This window comes from Tiliqua scincoides, chromosome 1 (assembly GCF_035046505.1).
Source record: "Tiliqua scincoides isolate rTilSci1 chromosome 1, rTilSci1.hap2, whole genome shotgun sequence".
In the NCBI taxonomy this organism is placed as follows: Eukaryota; Metazoa; Chordata; class Lepidosauria; order Squamata; family Scincidae; genus Tiliqua; species Tiliqua scincoides.
The window spans coordinates 118,083,514-118,092,496 of NC_089821.1; the positions used below are offsets into that span (position 1 = coordinate 118,083,514).

The window sequence follows — 8,983 nt, forward strand, 5'->3', positions numbered from 1 at the left end:
ATTTGAAAGTAAATGCCATAAAATATATATTTGATTTGGGCTTATTAGGTTTCTGTTGGAAACAATTTTGTTCAACCCAAACAAAACATAAGCACATGCAGTGTGTATCCAAATTAAAGTGGTGTAAATAGAAGTTAATGAACACTATTGCCCGAGTTATTAGAACTTTCTGCATGAAAAAGTTTAATCCAATTTGCCCATATTTCACATTGCCAGCAGCGTTGGTGCATGCAGTTCAACTGTTCAGATTTTTTCCAGCTTTCTAATTGCTTTCAGCAGACCTTAAAAAAGCATTTATGTTTCAGGATAGGACTAAATGGAATAAATCACCTGCAATCGCTTCAAATGCAAGCAGGAAAGTGATTATTGTATGCTGGGACACAGGGTGTTTCCCCCCTTGGAGGAACATGTGGAAGAATTAAAAAACATCATTAACGAAGAAGTGAAACAAACCTCTGTGATCTAAGCATTATGAAACCCTAGGCATATTCCGCTTTACTTAATTGGTATATTTAAGAAGGAAACCATCAAGCTGACATTTCTATTCATTTATCTTGACAGCAACTAATTCACTGAACGGTGGCAGTCTAAATAATTCATAAATAATAAAGTGTGTGCATAATTTTGTTTTATATAGTAACATGGTGTATTTGCAATACACCTGCACAGAACGACAGAGGAATGTTTCCCATGTTAAAGAACAGAAGCGCTTCCTTGAACGAGTTCCTGAATTGGAAAGTTTTCAGTTAAAGGTTGGCAGCAACTGTTATCCTGCACATGCCCGATCTCGTCTGATCTCGGAAGCTAAGCAGGGTCAGGCCTGGTTAGTACTTGGATGGGAGACCGCCTGGGAATACTGGGTGCTGTAGGCTTATACCATAGTCTTTCCAGACTGAAGGTTGCCAACCAGTTCAAGGTTTCATTGACTCCAAGGCACACGCATAGAATAACTCAAGAATTCTTGAAGTGAATGTACTGTACTAAGAAAAACAGATAAAGTAACACAGACAGAGTCACAGACACACCAGCACCTACAAGAACGTACCTTCCATTATGCAGAACTGTGTAATAGCCTCCTGCAGTGGCATAGCAAGAGCAGGGGGTGATCCACCTAGTTTCTAGACCAGGAAAGGTGCCACGTGACCACAGTGCAGTCATCCATGTGTGCCAGAGTTTTAAAGAGTCTGCTTTAAAGAAGAAGCAGCCGAGTTGGGGGGGGCGGGGGCGGGACACTCAAGCAGGGGTGACACCCTTACTCAGCCTTGGCCATCTCTAACCACTCTGAGTTGCTTCCTGTTTTCATGAGCTACATTAGCAAGAACAGGAAGAAGCAATGTGGCTTGAGTCAGGTGGGCTCAGAGCACCCAGCCTCTGCAGAACTTAGAGCAAAGCAAAGTGAGTCAGTTCCACTCTGAGTACTGCAGTGGCTGTATCTGACTGTACAAGAAAGGGAATGTTTCTCTGAGCACTAGGATCAGCTTCCCTGTTGCTACAACAGGATTAATATTAAGGGGGTAACGCGCCACTTGTAGTGCTGTGTCGGTGTCATAAAAGCCTAGCTCTTGAGGTTGGCTCCCAAGGGAGAGGCCTCGAGAGTAGACTAGAAAAGAATATAATCTGAGCTAAGCTGACTCTGCTGCATGTCCAGACACCAAAATGACAACAGCTCTTTAAAGGCAGGCAAAGACCTTTGTGCTTAGCAAACAATGGTGACAGTATTTGAGAGTACTGTACGTGCCAAGTTATTTTAACAAACGTGCACGAAGAAGGCAAAAGATAAAAGGGACATTTGAAGTGTGAGGGCAAGGCATTGAGACTAGGTTTGCTCTGGAATTTTGTCCCCATCAAATTTATCCATGAAATCAGCTGTCCCGATTCACGAGTCAGGGGTGGATACAAGAGAAGGACCATGGGTGTATGCCCCCCCAACTGTCTGCCAGCAGGGAGGGATACCTGCCAGGCTGGGAAACAAAATCAGGTGCTAGGGGACTGCCCACTAGTTGAGTGCCAGTAAGATTAGCTGAAATGGGAGCCCAGGTCTACCCAGCCAGTAGACCTGTGCTCCAAGGCCAGGCAGAAGCCCTGGTCTACCCAACCAATAGACCTGGGCTTCAAAGCCAGGCAGGAGCCTAGGTGTACCCAGTTGCTAGACCTGGGATCCAAAGCCAGGCGGGAGCCCAGGTCTATCCACTCAGCCCCTTGGCCACGGAGGCCAACCTGAAGCCCGGGCTACCCACCTAGTTGACCTGGGCTCTGCCGCCCCCCAACATAAACAGCGGATCTGCCCCCTGTTGCGAGTACAGAACAGAGCCACATGCAGTGGCTTCCTCCTTTTGATCATCTCCACACTTCTTGATGAAGATACTTCTCATCTGAGTTCATACTGGCACCTGTTTTTTTTCCCCCAGAGGGTATGCTGCTTACCATTCATAGACAGATGGCTAATTAATAGTCTTAAATAGTAAACCGAGAAGAGCTAATAACAGGAGCTTCCTATTGAAAATGCATGTTTTCTTCTGATGTCCCCAGTGTACCAGCCAGTCATTTTCTGAAGCAGAGGGCTTCAATCCCAATGTTGTCAGGTGTTTTTAATGTTGGGGGGGGGGGGAAGGAGAGTGGAGTGGCATTATGTTGCACTATTCTCAGTTCATCTGCTCTGCTGATCAACAAAGCCTTTCTATGTAATAGCAGTCTACCTTATCGTAGGTTGCTTGTAGTATCTGCATTCTGCCTCACATATCTTCACATGCACACACTCTCACACATGACATACAACTTCTTGCAAATGCCTATACAGCAGACTCCAGAGACACAATTACTGCAGACATTCCCTGCTTCTCTATCATGCGATATGATTGTTCAGTACTTTTTTTTTTTGTTACTTTGGGCCCAAGCCTATCCAAATTTCTATCCAAATTTCCACACTGCTGCAGCCCTGCCAATGGGGTATGCGCTGCATCCTGTGGTGGGAGAGCAGTCACTGAGCTCTCCTCACAATAAGGGTGTACTTGTTCCTTTAGAGTGGAGGTCTCCTTACAGCTGCATCAGTGCTGGAAAGTTGGATAGAATTGGGCCCTTTATCATGTTTCAAAATTGGCGAAATCTTTTTGGGATGACAAGTCAAGCTCATTGATCATCCATTCCTCATTCATTCTCCCTCCCTTCCTCACCGCCCATTCATTTGAAGCATCCAGGATAACATCACTTGTCTGTAATCAGCTCTAGGGACAGGCAACACCCAGCCTGTCCTATCAATGAAGAGCAATTTGCACTTGATTTTCCACTGGGAAAGCTCATTTCCTGTACAGCAAACCAGCTTCTCCCTCATTTAAAAGACAGTCTCTGCTGTCATTTGCCTCTTTTCTCTCTGTGTCTTTTATCTGGTTGTGCTGTGGTCTTTGAAGACTCACTGTGTCTGGAGGGCTGCGTGCATTCATCTTACCTGCTGTAAATCATAGTTTTTTTTAGACGCAAAGCCATTACATGTATGCCTTGTTTTCTGGCATAAATTTTTCTTTCACCCATCATTCATCCTGTACCAGCACAACAAAGCATCTTAAAGACTAACAGATGCCATACGGTAACAACTTCCAAAGGGGACTCTGGAATGTCTTTTAGTCTGTTGCAGCAAAAACAATGAAGAATCTTCACATCCTTGTGTAAGTTTAAAGAGACATGTGCCACAACACACCATCCTGTGGTGTGCTGTGTTGTTTTTCTGCAGCAAACTGACACAGACACCCCTCGGAAAGCTCCTCCTCTCCAACAGTGGCGGATCTCCCATTATAGACAATGGGGCAAATGCTCCAAGAGCGAAGCCTCGCATGCCTTTAGGACCCCACGGAAGCCTCTTTGAGGGGAGGAGGCAGGGGCGCGATCCCCAGGATTGTTCTGCTGAGAGGGTAGCAGGGACCCGGGTGCACTTACCAGAGCCTCCTGCAGCCTTAATGCAGTCCCAAGGTAAGGGAACAAACATTCAACAAACATTCAACAAACAAACAACATACAGTGACTAACCCCTCACTGTAGGATGCAGCACACACCGCATTGGTACGGCTGTAAAATTGGATAGATTTGGGCCCTAAAGGAGCAGAAAGAACAATTCTAGCCTACTGGTATTTTCTTTGATGGAAAGGGCTTATTAACGGGGAAGGGGGAGCACATCCAGATATGCTCCCCACCTTCACTCTGAAACAAAGCAGTCTGTAGCATGTGCTTTTTTTTTTTTTTAAGAAGTTGATCAGCACTAAGAGGTTCATAGGATACAGGACTGTATTATCTCCATGGGCACCTTTACCTGTGACAGTTTTATGACACCAGCCATCTCAATTATTCAATCTTTGGTGACACCATCCTCAATATACAGGCTTTTATTTCTCCCAGTACTGCCATATGAACATGCTGAACATTGTGCCTGCTTTTTGTCACCCACACGCTATTATGCAACAATGTGACATCGCTGATCGTACTGGACATGCCAAATCATTATAATGATGCCCCAAAGTGAAGGACTTTGCGGCACTGTGGCAAGGGATTCACTGCAAATGGATTGAAATAATGATCTCTCTCCCCCAAAAGAAACACAATCTGTTTCCAAGCAGGTTGGAAGCAGAGCAGACACTCTGGGCAAGATGGGAACGGTGTGATTGCAAATGATTTTCATCGTTGAATTGTGACAAAGTTGTCCGGATGCTCAGATGGTGATCACTGATGATCCCTGACTTCCAAGTCTCAGGCAGAGAGGTCTTTCCCAGTTCTGCTATGGGGAAAGCCTGTTGCTCCCTGGCAGAGCACATTTTTGTCATGAAGAAGGACCAGGTTTCAGTGGGGTAGGTAAGGGGGCAGAGGGGTACATTACCCTGGATACCATGCCTTGAGGAACAACCTGCCATACTGCACCCCCAGCAATGGAACCAAGGCATGAAAAGAAACCTTTCTAAGACGTCTGGGAGGCCTTTGGAGGAGAGGAGGTGTTAAAAATTTTTGTGTACATAGCTATGCTACTGCCAGGGTTCGGTTCATAGCAGCTCTGATTAAAAAGACATTTGGCAACAGGGCCAGGGGAAAATCTGAGGAAAGCTTGCCAGCCAGAGCCAACAATGAAGGGCTAAATGAGACCAAAGATCTGGATCCCTACAAGGAAGCTTTATAGGCTTATAGGAGATCTTATTAACTGTAGGAGTTTGGATGTGCGCTGCCACTGAGTCATAGTTCTCCTCTCCACAACAGACAACCAAAGGTGGACATAAGTGACATTTTCCAGTGGAGGAAAGATAGCCAGGGTTGGCCTGAGACCTCACAGTGCCTGAAGTGGGAGTGCTCAGTGCTGCCCCTCTTTTACCTGGTAGTCTGTCAGCCCCCTGCTACTCCCGTTCCCTAGACTGGAAAAAGAAGAGGAAGATGTAGTGGAAGAGAAAGTGTGGCTAGCTCTGGTCCATTTCCTCTTCTGCTCCAATCCATCAGTAGTGAACCTGCCATTAACTCAAGGGGGCAAATGTCCCAGGCACGTAGTTCTGCGCCCCTCTAGGACCATGCAGAAGCTTCTCTGAGGCTCCCAACGTGGTCGGAAACTGTACTTCTGGTTTGCCAGAATAGTTTAAGACATTGGAAGCTTAAAAATGCTTCCCTGATGCATCCCAGAGTTGTGCAAGGCTCTGCAACATTTTGGTGAGCGGGGGGGGGGGGCAGATTCACACACGGGGTGGTGGCATCTCACAGGAGGACACTATCATAGACCTTTACCCTGGCCGCCGCAATCCATGGAGGGGAAGCAGTGGAGGTAAATGGCCTGATAGAGATGCGAGTCCCCTGCCAAACAGTTGCCTGAGGTTACTTCCTCAGTCATCCTCATGGATGCACCCCTGAAGATAGGGCTCAATTCAGCACCGGCCATCCACTCTCCAGTTCTACTGATTGCAATTGGGGGAAGAGAAGTACAGGTGTAGTGGTGGTTCTGGTGTTGGACTTAGGCCTGGAAGATCCAGGTTCAAATCCCTGCTCAGTCACAAAACTTCCTGGGTGACATTGGACACTATCTCTCAGCCTCACCTATCCTGCAGGGTTGTTGGAAGACCAAAGGAGGGCAGGAACCATGTACAGCACCCTGAGCTCTTTGGAGGAAGGGTAGTATAATGATGTGAAAAATAAATCTGCTGAATGCTTCTATTGACATCAGTAGGCTTCAGTTTATGCCCACAGTTAGAGAGAGAGAGAGAGAGAGAGAGAGAGAGAGAGAGAGAGAGAGAGAATAAAATAGTAGCCCGTGAACAGGAGCTCAATGTTTCAGGAGTCTGTTTTTGTGTAGAGCTCTAATGACTAAGTTTTCATAACAGAGTTTGTGAAAGACAGCAAGAACAGCTGCTGCCGTTAATTAGCTTTCAGGATGTGAGCTATCCCCACGACTGCTGGTTCAGCTTCCCTCCCATCAACGGTTGCTTTTCTACCCGGCACCTTGCAGTGATGAAAATAGAAAGCTGTGTTTAGAAGTGAACCAGGTTAATTATTATTTGTGGCATCACAGTTAAAAACCCAGGCCCTGGTCCAGCTCTAGACATGGGTGACTTTCAGATGATGACAGCCTGTGGTCGGGTAGGAGGATACACATCCTGAGAATCAACAAACGACACATTCAGACCAGGAAGTTCAGTGGGTGCCAGATGAGCACTGTAGTGTGGATAGGGTGATATGGACATCCACGTGCATTTGTGCATCTATACTGACATACATGCTGATTTAGCATGGGTTATTAACAGCCAAATCCTATGATTTCTCTCACCCTGTTGATGCAGCAATGCCAAAATGGCTATGGCTGCATCGTGTGGGAGTCAGTTGCAGAGGTCTCCCTTTTTTCCCCCTTACCTGAGGGTAAACATTTGCTGAGTGGAGGGGCATACTCGGACCTATGCTAGAAAAATTGCTGGTGATAGTCTATGTATACCTGGGCCAAAGGATCTGGGAAGGAGGCTAGGATTCAACCACCACAGCTGCTGCTGAACCTGCCCCCCCTTCCCAGAGCAGATCCACCCATTGCCTCCCCACCATATCCTGCCATACCTGCCATCCTACCTGCCTTGGTGAGGTTCCTCCAAGAGGTTCCTCCATTGCATGTGGAAAGGTTTCAGCCTTCCTGCAAGCACCCTGGCAGCACGTGACTCTGTGTGCCATCAGAGTATCTTTCACAAGTGCCATAAGGCAGTTAAGTGCTAGCAGAATGCTCATTCCACCAGCACTAAAGCCCAAAGCGATTGGGCTGTAAGACTTGTCTTTTTAAGTAGGCTTTTAACCTCAAGTATGATGGAGTTTCACTTATATTATTCTCCCTGCTGTGAAGATTTTGCTGATGATGTATAATGAACCCTCAATGTAATGGACCTCAATTTAACAGGCTTCTGAAACAGTGGACATTTTCTGTTTCATTAACAATTAGCCATGTGTGTTTTGTGCATGTGCATCTCCACTGACTTCAATGTGTTTCTTTTGATTTTCATGGACTTTCAGCATTAACAGATACCCCTTTTCCCCATTAAATTGAGAGTTCACTGTAATTGCTGCTTTTTCTTAGATGCTGTGTGTGTATTTGAGTTGCAAAGCGGATCACAAATCCTTGGCTAAGTACTACATGCTTAGTACATTTCAGTACCACAGGGCACTGAAAGAGACTTTGCCTTGATCAAGACTTCTGACAAGTTGACTGAAAGTATGTCCCAGGGGGGCCAATATACGGCATGCATGCCACTAGTGGTACATGGTTGGTTGGTTGGCAACCTTCAGTCTCAAAAGACTATGGTAGAAGCCTACAGCACCCGGTATTCCCAGGCGGTCTCCCATCCAAGTACTAACCAGGCCTGACCCTGCTTAGCTTCCGAGATCAGATGAGATCAGGCATGTGCAGGGTAACAGATGACACTTTCTGAATGGCATGTGCAAGGTTGCCATATATTTTTGAAAAATATATAAATTTTCTGTTTCATTAACAATTAGCTGTGTGTGTTTTGTGCATGTGCATCTCCACTGACTTCATCTTTGAGGTGCAAAGAAAGCACCACAGCAGTTTACAGTTTGCTTGATTTCTTTGGTACTCCTTACACAGCACACCCTCAAGTTTCTAATGCTGAAGTGGGCACTCTCAGGGCAGTCAGAGCTACTCTGCTTGATTTGCTCAGTTTGGAAGACAGGGAGAAAGGTGGGAAAAGAATTATGGACAGGAAAGTCAATAGGTAGATGCTAGAGAGCTGCATTCTACTAGCGGGTCACTCACTTACCCAAGAAGGCCTGGGGTGGGCTGTGCAAGATGGTGGGGGCTGAGGAAGGCAGCACAGAGATAGCTGATAAGATCAGCAAAGCCCTGGCGGCCCAGCTGGGTAGAGATACCATCTTCAGGAATATCATTCGTGAAGAGATCCCAGCTAAGATCATCCTGGAAGGACAAGAAGGTGGGCAGGCAGAAATGGCTGGGCTGTGCAGATGAGCAATGAATGCACCTTATATGGACATTGAAATGAGTCCTGCTGAACTGGACTAAAGGGCCATGCAGGACACCTTTCCGGCCTAATCAGCACCCAGCCAGGCAGGTTTAGAAAGCTCCAAATAGGCAACAGCACTCCAGTGTTTCTTGCTCTGTACCTTCTGAGACTTGGAGATACACCGCCCTTGAACTTGGAGGCTCTATTTAGCTATTGTGGTAATAGCTAAATGCAATATTAAGGTGGAGGGTCGAGTTCAAGGTCCTCTACATAAAAAGCGGCACATGACATGCTGTGGGTTGGCCACCCCTGGTAAGTCCTAAGCTGCTAGTCAGATGTTCCTATTGGACAACACATTGCCTATGCTCTGTTTCATAAAGTAAAATTCTTCTGCTCAAGTTTGGGTAGCTGAAACAAACTAAAAGAAAAACCACTCTAAGTAGCAAATTCAAACAGAATGAAAGCAATGTTAATTGAAATGAGAAACTCTTTATGAATCATAGAAAAATCCTCAGGTTAAT

General features: G+C 46.1%; 2 pseudogenes; one reads left to right on the forward strand and one right to left on the reverse strand.

The window, feature by feature from the left end:
* Positions 1 to 752: 752 nt before the first annotated feature.
* LOC136638099 (5S ribosomal RNA) lies at positions 753 to 872 on the forward strand (annotated as a pseudogene).
* Positions 873 to 7,790: 6,918 nt separating this feature from the next.
* LOC136638446 (5S ribosomal RNA) lies at positions 7,791 to 7,904 on the reverse strand (annotated as a pseudogene).
* Positions 7,905 to 8,983: the final 1,079 nt, after the last annotated feature.